The 17,941-nt window shown below is 39.1% G+C and overlaps 2 long non-coding RNA genes across 3 annotated transcripts; one reads left to right on the top strand and one right to left on the bottom strand.

Annotated features, from left to right (window-relative positions):
* The first annotated feature begins 4,497 nt into the window (after nucleotides 1–4,497).
* LOC26514888 lies at nucleotides 4,498–5,037 on the top strand. Of its 2 annotated transcripts, none has more exons than XR_001408890.2 (2): nucleotides 4,498–4,567; nucleotides 4,632–5,037. It is a non-coding gene; the product is annotated as an uncharacterized LOC26514888 (long non-coding RNA). The 2 variants fall into 2 exon arrangements; XR_004310852.1 differs by having other exon boundaries at nucleotides 4,498–4,576.
* A 5,132-nt stretch (nucleotides 5,038–10,169) lies between these two features.
* LOC123257089 lies at nucleotides 10,170–12,689 on the bottom strand. Its single transcript, XR_006507023.1, has 3 exons — nucleotides 12,584–12,689; nucleotides 11,329–12,525; nucleotides 10,170–10,943 (listed from the first exon to the last, which is right to left on the bottom strand). It is a non-coding gene; the product is annotated as an uncharacterized LOC123257089 (long non-coding RNA).
* Nucleotides 12,690–17,941: the final 5,252 nt, after the last annotated feature.

Here is a 17,941-nt window from a genome sequence, read left to right as displayed (position 1 = left end):
TTTTTTCCAACCATGTTTGATGATATAATTTTCTTCATTTGGTTGCACAATCATCTTCAACCAACTCCACATTAAGTGCCTCAAAGGAAATTGGCTTCGGCTAAGTTTGCCCCAAATCCCTCTGTGCCGTCCTTTTTTCACTGCAATTTCATACTCCTGTGTTGCCACATCGAGTTTCCAATCCCAGCTCCTCCTATCTCACTCTGGCCGTACCGGGCCATCTCTTTCCAAAGTCCTGCTTGTTATGCATTCGCTTGTCGGCACTTTTTTCATGGCGATTGTTCTTGCATGTTGCTGACAACGTCGTTAGCTATTCAAGTTTGTCAATTAAAAACATAATCCCCAATCAGAAGCCAATAATACCAGGCTGTTGCCAGACAGCCCCCAGTTCCCTTTCGTCCTCTCACATCCTGCAGGATCCTCTGTATCTGGCATAGCCTCCTGGGTGCCCTCCTCGATGCCTCAGATAACCCGGAATAGACTCGCACACCATCAAAAAGTTTTCCACGCTGGGAGTCACTGAAACGACATTGTCATGGCAAAAGTAAATATTATTTTCCTTTTTTTCCCTCCGACTTTTCTTTTTGACTCTATTTTTTTCTCCAATTTTCCTCCCGGACAGGATCAGAGAAGTGAATATTGATGGTACCTTGTGGGCGCTGCCAGATAATTGCTACTATTTCCATAACTTTGTCATTGTAATCTTTGATTTTTACTCAACAAGGGCAGTGAGTCGCCCTAAAAGTAAAGAAAGCTAAAGTTTTGATTGAATTTGAAGTGGACTACAATAATTTGTAATTGATCTGGAAACTTTTTGTTCAAGTTTTTTATTTTATTTTTTACTTTATTATTTAGTTCATCTATGCCCTCGTCCAGAGTATGCGAGTGTGATTTGCATCAAAGGATTTCCCTGACCAAACACTGTTCAATTACGCTCTTTGATACCGTACTAACTCCATAAAAAGCAACAAAATCTCAACACTGTTTGTTTGGCCTGAGAATGCATTGAATGTTTGAATTTGTTGCTGACTTGTTTGTTTTTAATTTGAGCGCTGGCAAATATATTCAGTAGCACATGGAAATAGATGCATCTATCGGCTGCCGTCTATTAGGGAGCTTAGGGCATGCTATGCATAAAATAATGAGGACTTTCTGATTTGCATTTGGCCAGACACCATGTGGAGGACACTCCAATATCTTTCGATCAATCTAAATCCTGACAATGTTGCTGAACAAACTACTTAACCTTTCCTCCTCACATCCTGGACATTCAAGACTCTGCCCGCCAAGAACAAAAGACTCATTACATCTCCTTACATAATTATTCTCTTTCTAGATTTTCCAATGCGAAAATAATCTCCTCCGATTCTCGGCTATATAATGAGTATAATTGCATCGCCTTATAGTTATCGCCATAGAGGTTTTCGCCAGGGAGATCTCGAGAAATCGCGGAATTAATTTGTCAGCTGACAAAACATTTAGAAAACCTCGCGGCAAAAGAGCGTCGACAAACTGCGAAACAACGCACAAAATAATCAGATTTGGGTAAAGTGAAAAGTGAAAAGCTTTTAATGGCATTTGCGTAAATTAAATGCTATTAAAATTATTTTCACAGAGCGAAGGAGGAAGGCAGCTGGCAGGAACGGAGCGAAACTATCAGCCTTTAAGTGCAGGGTGGCAGGCACAATGTGGCAGGGAGCTGGCTACATCAACATTTATGCAATTGAAATAATAATAATTCTGCTTGGCATTTAAATTAAAATGCCAAAACAGCCAACATCAGCTAAAAGCAATCAGAAGATGAAAGAGAATGGAAGTGCTGATTGAATAAGAACAAAATCTCTTACAATAAAATGCATAAAATTCGCAATGCTCTAAAAAATTGTATTAATTTGAATACTTTAATTACATAGAAATCATCAAAGAACCCATATAATATTCAATGGAATCCCTTTTGAAATATTAAACTCCATCACTCTTGCGGAATTTATTCGCATTTTATTCTTAGTGTCAACTGAAGATGCTGGACTTTGTAAACAATAATTTAATAGAGCTCAACTGGTTCCAAGCAAAAAATTCAAATAAAACGAATGAAGATTTGTTGAGACCAATAAATTTGTCTGCATGTCTAATTTTCGCATGTTGCACACACACACACACTCGCCACACACCAGTATCTGTGGGGCATCACCATAAATTATTCTTATCTACTTCGTCATCGGGATTGCGACGAGCGAATTTTACCTTGTGGTCAGCATGTGCGGTCGGTGTGTGTAAATTTAACCGCAAACTTTTGTCCGAGTGCAGCACATGAGCCCCAACAGGGGCTGACAGAGGTCGGGGGTGGTGGCCAAAAGAGGACTAGACTGGGCTGTGCTACTAGGCAACGTCCAGTGTCCATATTGTCGAAAGTACAGACGCATTTATCTGAAATAGCGAGGCGTCCAGTACGCAGTCGGGTCATAAATTAAATCAACAGGGGGGAAGAGGAGGAGGAAGTCAAAGGGCAGGGAAACGGGCAGACGTTGCTGGGGGAGCTACTGCAATTGCAGTCAAAGCTGCAGCATCGATGGATAGTTAGTCGGATAGATGGTAAGATAGCCAGATGGATAGACTGTCGCTAGGAAAGACAATGGACTTCTGTTTGGGTGCCTTTACCTTTTCATTTTCCCATTAACACAGAGAAATTTGTATGATTTCTTATAATTAAATAAGTAAGTATTTGCATGTTTATAACTAAAAAGTTATTTTATTAAAAAGGGAAAATAAATTATGAAAACACCTAAAAAATATGCTATACTTTTATAGTAATTTTTTCCCCTGAACAATTTTCTTATTACTCTTACCTATTTTTTTATTTTTTCCATAAAAACAAAAACAAAATTATAAAATGTAAAATAAAATTCTGTTTTTCTGTGCAACCTCTATGTCCAATGACTACTTACAACCTACAAATGTCAGATTCAGGCGGCAATCTGTGTGTCGTAGAATGTAATCCTCTTTCTATATTGTCCCTTCTCCATTTTCTCAATAGGACCCTGGGTTAGCTTTCAGTCGGGAACAGTGTTGTGTTGCCTTTGGCTTTCAATTCCACTCCAATTAAGATGTATGCCAGGCGAAATGAATTGCTGCTGTCACAAGTACAATTTCAATGCAAATAAGAGTCATTTGCAGGCAGGCAGTTTGCCGAACAAAAATAAAACCGAAACCAAAACATTTTTCATTATTAATATATCGCTTACAGGAGGCGTAGACCGGATTGAGGTTGGGCTTTCAGGGTTCAGGGTGCGTTAAAACTTTGACACTTGGCCTGACCAACTCAAACGATTTGCGCGGTTGGCCAACATGACCGAACAACAAGGAAACCCCCTAAATCCCATACACAAACTCTTTTGTCCGGGGGCTGGGATGGTGAGTCCTTAAATGACTGCCAAAGCCTCAAATGGGTGTATAAATCGCTTGCAAAGAACGTCAATATAAACAAGGATATCGGAGGCGGTTAGGTCGAAAAGGGTTGCTTTTCTAATCGTAAGCCCACAGATTCTAAAAACAAAATCCGGAAACTGCACATTAATTAACTAAAGAACAGGCATTAAAATTATATTTGGTAAATAAGATAAATAAATAAATATATAAAATGCCCATTGCAGGTTTAAAAAAAAATGAAAAAATAACTCTCCAAAATATCCCAAAGCATAACAGAAAGAAGAAAACCGGAGTTTCGACGATGCGGTTCGAGAGGACCAGGCCTTAATATAATATTTGGTAAATAATTAAATAAAAATAAAATATTACAACTTGAAGAGTTATAAAAAAGAATAAAATAAGACTCTAAATGTAACAAAGGATAACAGAAAGAAGAACGGGGAGCTTGATAGATGCAGTTAGAGAGGACCAGGCCTTAATATAATATCTGGTAAATAATTTAAAAAAAAAAAAAAACAAAATATTACAACTTGAAGTTGTAAGGACAATAAGTCTCCAAAATTTAACAAAAGATAAAAGAAAGAAGAACCCAAGGAGCTTGATAGATGCAGTTAGAGAGGCCAAGCCTAAAAACATACCGAGAGATATCAAAACAAAGCAAAGCAGAGCCCACTGCAAGTTGCAAATGAAAACAAAAGGAGTCACCATGCTAGTGTAACCGCCAACTGGTCAAGAGTACACCATTTTGCCAAGGAAAAAATAAAAATAAAAAATATTAAAATAAAAATGAGGAAAGGAGATGAAATGTTAGAATCCCCAGGATAACAAAAAACCAATGTAATGACTGAATATATTAAAAAAAAAAAATTTTAAAAAAAATAAAATAAAATAAATTTAGAGACCTTTCGATATGAAGGCGAAGACTTACATGAATGAGCCCTAGGACTGTGAGGAGTATTTATATTGTTTTTTGTATCCCCCAGCCTACTAAGCCTATTACTATTCGGATTATATCGAAATGTATATCACAAATTTCGATAAACCAAATATTAATCGGAAGGCTCAAGTGAATGCAACCCTTTGTGGTAAAGAAAAGAATGTTTCTTCAAAATCCTAACACAATAGGCCACAATAGGAAAATGTCAGAGTCGTAACAAAATGCCCAAATAAAAGCCATTTTAAATGCAATTCATATTAAATTGCAGGAAGTGCCAGAAATGCCAAATAATTGCAGTCCCAAATGGACATTTTGTAACAAAAGAAATAACTCAAGGACTCGGCCGCCATTCTTTTGTAGTCTTTCTGGATTCTTTGTGTGGGAGTGCGTGGGGGTGCTGTGTGTGTCTGCGGGTAAATTGAAAGTGCAAATATTAACATTCAAGACGATGTGCCAGGCACACTTGTGGCTTTTCTGCCGTCATGTCCTTGCTGCCACTCAATCAGCAGGACGCTGGATCCGAGACCATGAATGATGCGAGCCGAGGCCAGGACAACAGCTGCTGACAAGGACACGCCACCCACACATGAGAATTAGTTGTGCCAGGACATGCCTTTCAGGGCAAAACTTTAATTAAATTGTATATGTTTTTTGGCATGCAGTAGAAAATTCCATTTACCTTTCGTCATACATTGTAGTTCCTGCTAACCCTTCGAGCGCTGCATAAATTTATTAAAGTGATTTCCCCACAAAACACAAAAGCACTGGAGAAAATCCCATTTCTATCTATATTCTCTATGGTCCGAATATGCCAAAAGCTTTAAATATTCATAATGGTGAAGGCGGATTCACCAACACATAATTGTTTTGAATGCCTCATTAAGTGTTTGAGAAGTTAAGCCCAAGTTCGTAGCGGCCTCGGGCCCAGGACCAGCCAGCGTGTGTGCCAAAACCAGGAACAGGGCTAAACCAGAACACAGCAGGAGATTATTACGATTATTATTAACTTTAATGAAATTTTCCGGGCATGTGTATGAAATTTACACTGCAACAAAATATAGATAGCTATTAATAACAAAAACAATTTTGTAATTCAAGATCCTTTGCTAACAGATCCTTCCTATACAATTAAGGCTTTTATTGTTTATTTACAATTTTCTCTCAGTGTCTCAGTCTCTCTGGTGCAAATGTTTTTGCTGCCACTCTTTAAAGCCACTTCATAGCAGTGTTGACGTTGCAGCATTGTCCTGGCATGGCCTTCTGTTTCGAATTATCTAACTGGCTGCCATAATTGCCACCTTCATGTACAAGGAACCTTGCCTTTCTGCCTTTTTCTTCCATTGTAGAGCCCTCTCCTTCGGCTATTCTTTTAGGATGTGGCGTGTGTATGAGATTTTAGGCAAAGCCAATCATTTGGGCGTTTCATTGTCATTACGTCAATCTTGGCAGCCCCACTCGGTGGTGTCACGTGTGTGTCGTCTCTGTGTGGGGCATATCCTTCAATTTGTGTGGCTGTGTGTGCGGAATGATAATGAGGCCGTCATTATCTTTTCTGTGTATGTGTGAGTGTGATAGCAAGGCTTTAGTTTCAGTTTCTGTTTTTGGTAGTTCATTTCGATGTCGTTAAATACACGTTCCGAATTAATTGTCACAACCAGAAAACGCAAGGGCTTGGGATTATTTCCACAACCCATTATTTGTATCTAACTTTAATTGAAATTAATTTCATATTTATTTAATTGAACTCTATACAAGATTTTTTTTAATAGTAATGGTTTATAGGTAGAGTTTATACCTTTGCTTGAATTATCCAACAAAAATACGAGTTCAACTGTAGCTCCATGTTAATATGAACCCTTCTAAATGTGTACCTAGTAGGTAGACCTAGAAAATAGTTACGATTTTAAAGCTATGCTTATTTTATAGATTTCTTAAAGTTAAAAAAGGGGTTTGCCAGCCAAGAGCTAGGCCTCTTTAGCACCATAATAATAACTCAAGCTGAGCAAATCGCGTGCATTAAATATTTACACTTTAATCTACTCAATGGCAGGAGCAAGGAGGCAGACGGCGGTGCTCCAAGCCACCTCTCCACCCTCTTCTTTTCTCAGGGGGGCCGGCGGATTCCTGGGGCCATAAAAAATAGCAAAATATCTGGGAAATCAGACAATCCGACGGCGAAGGGATTCAAGTCTGTCTGAATGCCGGGAACGTGCTTAGAGCTCAGTACACATCTATTTTGCAAGTCCTTGGGCTGAATTCTGCTGCGATGAAGTTATCCTTGGCAATCGCAGAATGTCTGGCACGGGTATTAAAGCCTCAAAGTTTACCAGTTGAATATAATTATTCGCTTCGAGGCTTGCCAAAGTCGACAATAAACGCCATCGATACGCCTCCACAATCATATTAAAAGCTAAACGGCAAGGGAACCAGGTTGCAAAATAAAATATGAGACATTAATATTCACACCCGACCACATGAGCTGACCTTTTTGGATTTTGGGTCTGACCTGGGCAGGGCAACGACCAGGAAGCCAGAACGCAAGGACTACGTACTTCCTGACGCCTCAAATTATGCCATAAAATGTTGCCCAAGGGATGAATTCATTTACACACACACACACAGAGCCAAATATGTATGAACAGGACCATTAAATCACCCAAAAACAATGAACCCAAGCCAACCAAGCCCTGAGCCCAGAGATCCTTGGTGCCGGTGCCTGCTGGTCCTGCATCGAGTTTACCTTGCGAAATTAATTTCATTTGAATTAAGCACAGGCAATAATGCCGAAATTATTCACAGACACCCAGGTCCAGGGACCAAATCAGGGCTCGATTTCCATCCTCGGTCCCATCCACATTCCCCTTCCCGATCCTTGGCACCAAATTGTTTACCAGTCAAGTCAACAGCCCGGCCAACGGCCTCCTCCGACCAAAAACACATTTCGGGGGTTCTTTGTCGATGGTTAAGGGTTGCTGACGATTGTGTGGTTCAAATGGAGATGATGGTGGTGCTGATGGTGGGGGCGAGGTGGTGTGAAGTGGGTGAAACGATTTCTGACAGCTAATTGAAAACATTAAATATTGTTTACCTTCGAGGCTTGTGTGCTCTTGGCAGTACTGGACTTTTGTGGGCCATAAAAATTAATTTATTTTAAATGGCAAAAGTCCAAAGATGCTTTGAAAAGTTACTTTTGCAGATTGTATCTAAAACAACAATTGCAGGCTCTTATATTTATTTAAAAGCCAACTTAAAGTTCAGATGTAATGTAAAAAGTGCATGAATTTTGTGATTTTTGCTAGTTTAGCATTTTTTGGCAGCTGTCCAAGCATTTGAACATTTTGGTGTCCATTCGGCTGGGCTTTCCTGTCAGTTTTCCGGAGCTAACTGCTACCAACTGCCCGTTGCCCAATGCCAGGGGTCAGTCGGTCGAATAAAGCGCTGCCTTTGCATATTTAATGTGAGGACCACAAGCCAAACAGGCACTTTCCTCTAGGGATAAATAATATGAAACATTTACACGGCTTCGCCTCGACTACCATAGACAAATCTACATGAAAACCTGGCACTTATGTATATAGTAACAGAGACATAAGTATTTATATGTTGTAAGAATAATAAAACATTATTGTTTTCTCAAGGCTCCCAATGGCATTCAAACAAATGCTAACAAACAAAAAACTATTTGCTTCGACAGTTGTTACAATTTTTATTATGATTTTGACATGATAACTTGAGGAGGATAATGAATAAGGACCAAGACGAATCAAATTAAATTATGCTTTTCGTAGGACTTGGATTATTAGAGTTTTTTCTTTAAGGACTTTTTTAATAAAATTTTAATAAAAAATGCGTTCTGTCTTTGCTTGATTTCCTTATCCTATTTTGCCAGCAGGACCGCCACCAGGTGGCTTTGTTGTTCAGCTTCCTTTGGCAATCGCATTGGATGAATGGATGCAGGCAGGTCCTTTACATGCGAACATTTTTCGCCTCAAGTTGATTGCATTTTTCAGTTCCCATCGGCGGCGGTGAAGATGAGAGGAATAAGGAAGCAAGGTAGAGCTGAAAATAAAAGAAATACAAAAGGGGATGAAGGACGAAGAAGGTAGGTTGTCAACTCCTACCTCACATAAGGAATACAATCCGTTGGCAGTCAGCTTTTGTATGCATCGCACGTTCGTTTTTGGTTGATTTCTTGCATTTCTCATAGCTGTGGGATCGACTTCAACTCCGTCGCTACGTTCTGCAACATTCTGCATTTATAAATCCCGGCATCGCGGGTCAATTTCATGCAACACCGACGAACCTGGAGGACCTGCACTTGTACTCGCCATGCACAAGAACAAATCTACACTGAAACTTTATTTAACAGTTTTTCACAACTCTATATGTTCTTCCAAAAATATATTCTATTAAATAGCTAAAGCTCAATAACTGAATGAGTATATTAAAGTACTTTAGTTTAGAAAATATAAAAAATTCAAAAAATCCAATTAAAATATTTAATTGATATCTGCACTGAATATCACTTTTTTATTCATAAAAAAATTAATAAATTCTGCAATTATTTTTTTATATATTTTATAGCTTACATGTTGTTTTATTTTCCGTGCATTTGAAGTATCAGAAACCTGGACAACGGCACGTATGCGCGTTTTTCTTCTTGCCACTCAAACTCCTCTACTTTTTGCCCCTTCCTTGGCTGGTTTGGAGGGCGGTGTGGACGGCGGCACGTAATTGATTGTTCAATCTGTTCCAGCTCCAGCTACAAGCTCCAACTCCGAACCTGGGAGCTAGCCGAACTAGAGAGTTGATTCCCTCACCTGAAAAAGAGAAATTTCTTTGCGTATCTAAAAAATACCAAAGCCACCCCACGCAAACTCAAATGAACTGCGAGTTGTTGGGGCACTCAGTTGATTGAGTCGCCTGCCCCACGAATCCTTGTCCCTTTCTCGAAACGAGTGCAAATGAGTATCCCGGGAGACTGGAGACAAGGTTGTGGGGATTTCAATTGAAGCATGCCCAGCTATGTTTCCTTTAACGATATTTGACCAACTTATTTGCATGCAAAGTTTATAACAAATTATTGCAGGACAGTGACTCCTTCGAATTGGTGTCCACGATGCTTAAAAGTCATTTGAACACTGCAGTTGTCACTGATTACCCACTAAATCAGCAATTCGATTGCTCACATTTGTTTGCAAATTGAACTTTGAGGGTCTTGTGCCAAATCACCGATTTTCCAAAGGCTGTCCAACTGGCAACTGGCCAGAAGAAAAAAATATACTTAAAAATATATATTTATTTGCAGGCCAACAGATGGCAGTCGTTGCATTTGAGGCTATTAGCTCATAAATAAAGTTTCCTATTGCCTGGAGGTATAGGCTTAATGCTGATGAGAATTCGATTTCCAGAAAGCAAAATAGGTATCTTCGCTCCTTCAACCGATGTGATTTCAGATCTTTTGCAAATACTCACGTACTTTTAAGATGCAGAGAATATGAACAACTGAAATACATTAGTTATTTGTTAGAAACTCTATACATGAAAGTTTAAAAAACCATTCACTCACCCAAAGGAATAATAAGCAAAGCTGCACTAATTGGAAAAATCCAGCTAATAATCTTTCCAAACTTCAAAAGCTTCTGCTTGACCTGCTTAAACAAAAATTAAGGCTTATTTCCTTTAAAGTTTTAACTGAAAGCTGACAATTACTTGCCTCTAGTATTCCAATTAGCATGGAATATCCTGCGACTACATAAAGAAAAGCGGTAAACGCATAAAATGCATGAAGACTTATAATAATAGGTAATGGGGTTTTGTCATTTTTATTCTCCAAGCCTCCCCACAAATTTAAGCCATAAAATCCCACCATTGTCAGATTCCAAATAAAGAAACCGAATCCTACTATGATGCTCCATATTGAGTAAAATTTGGCACAACTTTCGGGTGACGCTTCCGCATACGACTGGCACATTTTTCTTAATTTAGAAAATACAAATAATAATGGAATAGTTTTCATTGAGACTTAAATTGAAAAGTGAACTGAAATGGTGAAAAATTGAGTAAATAAATTAATTATTTTAAAATGATTTAGTTTATCCTTGGTTAGCCGCAAGTTTTTCTGATAAAACAAACACCCAAACACGTAAATGAAAATGTTTCCTGTTATAGCCCACTGTTATTTTCACTTTTCATTGCATTCAGTCTATGGAATTCTAGTCAAATCGAATTCATTCAATTACTTTTCATAATTCATGAGTAGCAGAGCTCTGTGATATTTTCCGGATTTGTTCCAAAATGAATATGCATGTAAGTCTCGCTCTCAGACATTTGTTTTTTTTATTCGGCTTCCCATCCCGGAAAAAATCGTATTCCCTTGATTTTTTTTATGTTGATTGTCCATTGGGCATTCATTGGATTTTTGTGATTTCTTTCAGCTACTCTGATGTGGCTGCTCCCATGTCAAAATTTTGGACAGTTTGTCACTTTAATTGAATTTCCATGCAGAGCCAAACGAGCCAAATAAAAAGTTCCGTAGTTTGTTCATGCGATTTATGGCAAATAGGAATGAAGGCAAAACCTAAAAAAGAGGCAAACTTTTGCATAAATTTTCATTCCACAAAATGTTTAATTCAGGCCATAAGGTTGAGAGTGTGAGGTCTTGTGTGTGGCAAATGCAAAACATGCCTCTTTGCCAGATGTTGCCACTAGAGGCACATTCTCAATGCGATTTAGGACTACAGAGAGAAATATACCAAGAGCTTGATTTAAAATATAATATTCTTCAGACTATAATTGATAGTAGTTTGTAAATAAATTTAATAAATAATCTATTCAGTGAAGTAAAAACTTGTACAAAGTTATGATAATCTTAAATATAGTTCTCTTAGTGTCACTGAGTATAATGTAACCATTGGCACAATTCACGCTTCTTAGACATTGCGGTGACGATTTCCGCTTCTCACCTTATTGTGGACTGCTATGGCAGCTTCCTGTTTCAGATTCCTGCCGCCGCCGCCTCGCCGCTCGAACCCCCTGGGCCCCTCGGCTATATCCATGCAACGCTCGTTACCTCAAAAGCCGCCAACAATGCTGTGAAATTTCCTGCGTAGCTCGTGGCTCGTGGCATTGTTGTTGTGCATCCTTCCGAGGTCCTTGTTCATGTTATGCTTGCGAAATGTTTTATAAGCTATGCAAAGCATCTAACGCCTTGTATCTGATGCCAAAGTCTCTAATGGTGTTGATGCTGTTGTTTTGATTGAAAACACTTTGCAGCAGTTGCGAAAGTATTTCATATCTAATAAACTATATCGAGGTACAGTGAGTGAACAATGGAAGGTGACAGATAGCATTTGGGCCAGAAACTTCGCAGACGCCTCCCGGGCGGACGTGCTCGAGACACTCTAAATCACCACTTACCCCACAATCTATTTAGCCATTAATGCACAAGTTTATCTTCAATTTAAAAAGTTTTGACTTTGACAAATAAAAGTTGAAACATTCCCCATTCACTTTCAATTTGCATGGCGAGTGGAAAATGTTGATGATGATTTCACCGGATGGAGATTCTTTTATTGACAAGGAAATGCTTTCTCCAGAAGGGAAATCAAGGGACGGATGTCGTCGAATGTTTCCTTTCTCAAATTTCTTATTTTCGTTTGACCTCTTGAATTGCATGGGAAATTTTATGGCCATAAGTTAGAGCCCAGAGCCTTAAGCCAAAGTTTCATTAAGGGAAGCACCAAACTCATCTGGCCACACAAATTGTCGCCTTAGCACCTTGTAAATTATGACAAAGGCTCAAACTTTGGACAGGACATAAAAAGCACCGTCTGCAGGACACCAATACCCAGGCTTCCATATACACACAGTCACTGATACTCAAAGTAACCACAGACAAACACTCATAAACACTTTATGACACTGCCGCAACGGGTCAGGTAAAGGGATTTTGCGGGGCCAAAGCCCGTTTCAAGTCCATTGCTCACACTGGGGAAATCAAACGAGCATGGGGCAGGATCGAAGGGACAACTCTGCCCTCCATATCCCCAAACGTGCAACGAAGAGGTGACAATGAAATCAAACTGAGCACGGGACGATTTGTCCGAGATCTATCCAACTGGGCAGCAGTGGGTGTGTCATGCTGCGGGCTATTGCCCAAGCTAAGACCAAAGCGAATAAATGGTTGATTTTTGTAGCCGATGATTCAAATACACTTACCAGGAACAAATATAAAAAAAGCAAACTGATTTGATAAATTGATATATTCATTATTTCAAATATAAACTAGTAAACTTTTTCTTCTCATTATGTATTTTATTAAGCTTTTTCTAGTTATGACACATTTTTCGATTGCTTTAAATCGATATCAATAGCTGCCTACTAACAGTAATTATCGAATGCTTCTGTTTAAATATTTTTAAAATAAATAATCCTTTAAAATATACCCTTTGTGAGGGTAAAACTTGTCCCACAGAGACTTAAATTGAAGAACTAGGGCCCGAGGTGAAACCACAGTGCCATACTCCCTGCCCCTACAATTGTTCCTCACGCACGAGTGTCTTCATTGTGGGCCAATTTGTGGACCATCATCAAGTGAGAAATTTCCAATTTCCGAAATGTTCAATTGGCCAGCAAAACGGCCCGCAGCCACAGGCCAAGGCGACTATTGTCCTGTGCCAGACCGCCGTTTCACCACCACTCCATAGCCCCTCTGCCCATAAATTTGTGCTTGTATTTACATTTTGCTAGGTATTTTTTAGCAGTGGCATGTGCCAGATGCTACGTATCTTTGATCAGATGGGGCTACAAGTATTTCGATATATTTTATTTTTGTGACGTATTTTCTTACATTCTATTGGTTTCGCTTGGCCAGCACAATTCCTCCTCTGGTTCTATTATTTGCTTCTGACCTCCGGATTCGTTTGACTTTGGCTTTTAATTGTTTGGCTCCGATGGTCCTGGGGGCTCAATTGATTCTCCGTTTATATGGTAAGCAACTTTTGACCTTCCCTATCATTTTTCGACTAAATAATGCAAATTGGTTTTTGCGGACGGAGGTGTCGGAAATGTCGCATAAATTAAGGCAAGTGTATGATGCTTCATTTGAATAATTGAATGTTGGGCGCCGAAATTAGAGGGAGTCTGGCAAATATCCTCGCATATTATTCAACACATAATTACATTCCAAGAGAAATATTCAAAGCTTTACAGAATTTCAGGGGGTGATGTCCTGTAACCAAAATGAGCTAAGAAGAATGTTTTTAATAATTAATTACTTTTTAACGATTGTCTGAGAAATGAAATTCAAATGAAAAAAACTTTAAAATATTATTTATATCTAATTTTACATCTCCGTAGTGTTGATAAGTGCCCCAAAGTAATTAGGGCTGATTTCCTGTAATCGAGTAGTCCTTGACTCAAATATCGCTTCCTACCTGAATCGAAATGCTATATAAGCTCCTTCCACGTGCTATTATTTTTCATACAAGCTCTAGCTCCTGGAGTGGCTGGTTATAATTATTTCGGATTTTAATTTTCTTCTTTATTTTTTTTATTTTTTTTTAATATTTATTTTTCCTATATTTTACTTGAAATGGTAATCGGGTATAAAAGCTCCCCATAGTATGGGAATTTCTTCGGCGAATTTTCTCTTAGATGTCTTTAAAACATTTATTTTTAATTTATTTTTTTCCTTTTATTTGTTTTTATTTTGCTTTCTTATTCACCTTGGGGTTTTATTTTCTTGATTCCCTTGCTGCTGTTTGATAAGCATCTGAACTACTAATCGGTTGTCGTCAGATGTCTGATTCTTCTAATTGTTTCCTGATACTCTTCTTGCTACTGATTTTTATCCTTAAAGCTTCTATGCTTTAATTTCTCTTCATTATTTTGCATGCTTCTTATTAATTTTACTATAAATATATAAACTACTATTTCTTTATTATTTTCTTTGGGTGTTTATTTTCGTGATACCCTTGATGCTGTGGATATTTGAACTAATCCAAATGAGCACTCATTTAAAACTTAAATTAACATTATCAAAGGTACTCTTAAAATAATATTTTAATCTTAAAAGGTCAATCAAACTGTCATCCTTCTTGCCATTAGTTAAGTCAACGACCCTCATATTGGTTCCGAATTATGAGCGTGCTGTGTCGACAGTATTTATTTTTATTGACATTTTGTTGTACTTGCACTCCCACCCACTCAAAAAAAAAGTATAAAAATGGGAAAACCTCTTAAAAAAGACCAAGACGAGCGATTTACGTGACGAGACCGCCGCGACCATTTAATGCCACCCGCTCCCCACCTGTTTTCCTTTTTCCCACCCCCCCGGCTTTACACTTATTTCTTGGCCGGCCGAAAGAGAAACGGAAAAACGCGTCGGGCACAAAGAAAACTCCATTTTCCATGTCGGTCATAATGAATGCGTAAAAGTTTATTGCGCCAGCGGGGTATGGAATGGAATGACGGGCCACAGAAATGGAATTGTTGCATAAAAAGGGGGGCAGGAAATTCCAAGGGATGCTTGGACAGGTGGGAGTGCTCAAAACGAATGCAAAATGATTTATTTTCGTCAAAGGACTCGAGGATAGCGGCAACGCACTGTCTTGGTCAATCAGCAATGAGATCCTTGAAAACGCCACAATATTTTATTAACCAATCTGTCAATTACGTTTTGCCTAAAAGGTTTTAAAGGGAAAAGCTCTCGTCCCTATTATTTCTGTCTAGCTATTGAATTTTTGTCAGCAGATTCCTAAAGATTTAAAAATTTTAAGAATAGATTCTAGGTCCTCTTTGGATTGATTGACTCTGGCATCCGGCCTCGTTTGATTGCATAGTTCCGTTGATGTAACTTTAATTTTGTATGTCCTTGTCCTTGCTGGGTACTGAGCGTGTATGGTGTCCTTCTGCGAGCCGCCCGGCATCTGGGCCATAAAACATAACCCAACGCATGGCGATAACCATAAAATGGGCTTCCCTTTTGCGTTTTCCTTGGAGGCTTTGGCCACAGTTTGGGCTTCCTTTTCTTGGTTTCGTTTCGTTACGTTTCCTTTTTTTATTGTTGTTTGATTTCAGCATAAAGGACGGATTTGGCAACAAACGTTATGCATTTACTTGGGTTCGGTTACGGGCTTGGAGTTCTTGTTTTTTTTTGGGTGGGTATTAGTGGGATTTGGCCTTTGCCGGAGGAACAGGGATTGGTGTTGTTCGGTTTGTTTTTTGGGTTGCTCTCGAGGCGTTTATCGTCCCCGACTCGATTTGCATGTCGAAGTGCGAAAAAAACCCTTGTTTTCTCCTTTCAACGAGTGCCAGATTACGCATACGCAATGTGGCCTGCCATTGTATTACATTGTGTTATGTTTGTTTGGACAAATTATGCAAATCGCATGGCAACAATGAGGAAGAAATATACAAGTGGCAAAAAGCATTTTGGTCAGGATGTCTTATTCAACAAGAGAAGCCCCAACAGAAAAAAAACTGCCGAAAAAGGAAAACGATTTTGTGAACTTCCTTTGGCTATTTCATTAAAAACACGCCCCCATTTTTATGACTTAATTTGGTTTGCGTGTCGACCAAAGGCTTTTGCCCTCCCATTCCCGCATTTTCCCCATAAACAGCTTCACACAATAAACTTGTTGACATTACTCTGGTCCGAAAAAGTCAAACAACACTTCATTAGTAGCCGCATTTGTATTTGTTTATAACTTAATCTACCCAAATGTCAACACGAAGCGCGCCTCGAAAATTTCAATGAGCCCTGGTCACGCACATTTTCGGGATCCCCCCAAAAAGGAACAGTTTATTAAACGGAAATGTTTAGACAAAGCTCACTTAATTTGTTTATACTGGCAGTAGACATTTGCATCACAAATTTCCGAGTTCATTTTAAAGCTGATCTGGAATAGAATTTAGAGCAACCTGGGTAATAAAACGCAGCCTGAAGATATATGGGTGATATATGGAGGCGACAACGACAGAGTTTATTGCAGGTACGTGTCTTGAATTATTGTCAACACTTTGCCAGGTTGGAGATTAACAAACATTCTAGCCCGACGTTTGACTGCCCCGCTCCTGCCAAATTTTCCTTCCATTTTCCTTCGCCTGGAAAAATTGATGAGCGTGTAAACATGTGTCTGTGTGCTTTTATTTATGGATTTCCATAACAATCCAGCGTAACATATGTGTCTGAGCCGTTGATTGAAGCTCCTTCCTGCCGCGAGGGATGTTTGTCTGGCCCAAAGAATGTATAAACTGGGTCAGGCCGCGGCGTTAGGTTGGATAATTTCTTAAAGCCACTTTCAGGCCAAGTATCACGTGCTGAGTTCTGTTTACCTGTCGCTCTTTTTCGCACTTGGCTTGTTTGCGAGGCTAACAAGAAGTACACTGTTTTTAAACCGATTTATGTTTAAAAGTTGTTAATTGAAGCCCCCTTTTTGAGAGACAATCAAATTATAATATATCCTAAATCACATTCGTGACACTGCCACCATTTAGGCGGCACATTTAACTCCAAAAAAGAATACCTTCTCCCTGTGGTTCTTCAAAAGTTTCTTTTTTCACTTCCGTGGCAAAAGTTACGCTTGCCTTTTGGCTGGGAATTAACATGGCCGGGTCCGTTGTCAACACGGAATAAGAGCAGGGGTTTGGGTTCAGGTGTCAAAATTGTTTTGGTGAAGTTTGTGGCTGCTTTTACGGCCACGCTTATTTTTGTTGAGCATTTCATGCCCAGGCTTGAGATGTGGCTCAAGTCCCGATCCCCCGGGGAGCTCCTCTGCTTGCTTTCGCCCCTTCCCCAACCAGTTACCTTGGTTAAGTGGTGCAGTGGTGCAGGCGACGACGCTGTCGCTCTGGATGGCAAAGTTCTGGCTTGCAACAAAAGCATAACAAAATGCAAAAGGAAAATATGGTGGGAATTTTTTAACGCTTTCAAGTTTGCACGACGACGACGACAGCTTGCTGGCAATGGAGTAAATGGATGGCAGGGGCAGGAGGCCATCAGTAGAGGGGATAAAGTAAACTATTACATAACACGCATAATACAAAAGGTGCCTGCCTGCCTGGCAGCCAGCGAGAAAATGCATAAAAAGCGCATTTTATTATTTCACTCGAAACTTGTTTACGAGGCGCTTTTTAGTCCAACCCTTCGCTCTGAGGGATCTTCTTGCCGATTCCTCGCCTGTCCCACTCATTCATTATACTGTAATATGGTTTTAACATTATTTTTATTATAAATCAACAAAATGCACTCAACGCCAACAACTTTTCAACGCCCTCCCACCCAAAAAAAAAACGAAAGGGCGTAAGAATGAAAGCAAAATGGCGAAAGGAGAAAAGGGTGGCGCAGTTCTGATTTATTTAATGCTATTATAGTTATGGGTTTATTACTTTCAAGGATACCAATGAAGGGAAATGTATAAAAGCTGCGTTGGAAGCCGCATAAGGAAGTAAGAAGATCAAAAGAAAGTGTTTGCTGTGATTGAGGATCCCAAGTCTTTTCATTTTTAAGAACTTCAACTTTAAAGTTTTTTAAGAAATAGATTTGTGAAACTTTATTTTGTATACTTGCTGTCT

This window comes from Drosophila ananassae, chromosome 2R (assembly GCF_017639315.1).
Source record: "Drosophila ananassae strain 14024-0371.13 chromosome 2R, ASM1763931v2, whole genome shotgun sequence".
In the NCBI taxonomy this organism is placed as follows: domain Eukaryota; kingdom Metazoa; phylum Arthropoda; class Insecta; order Diptera; family Drosophilidae; genus Drosophila; species Drosophila ananassae.
This window is presented reverse-complemented; position numbering and strand designations above follow the sequence as displayed.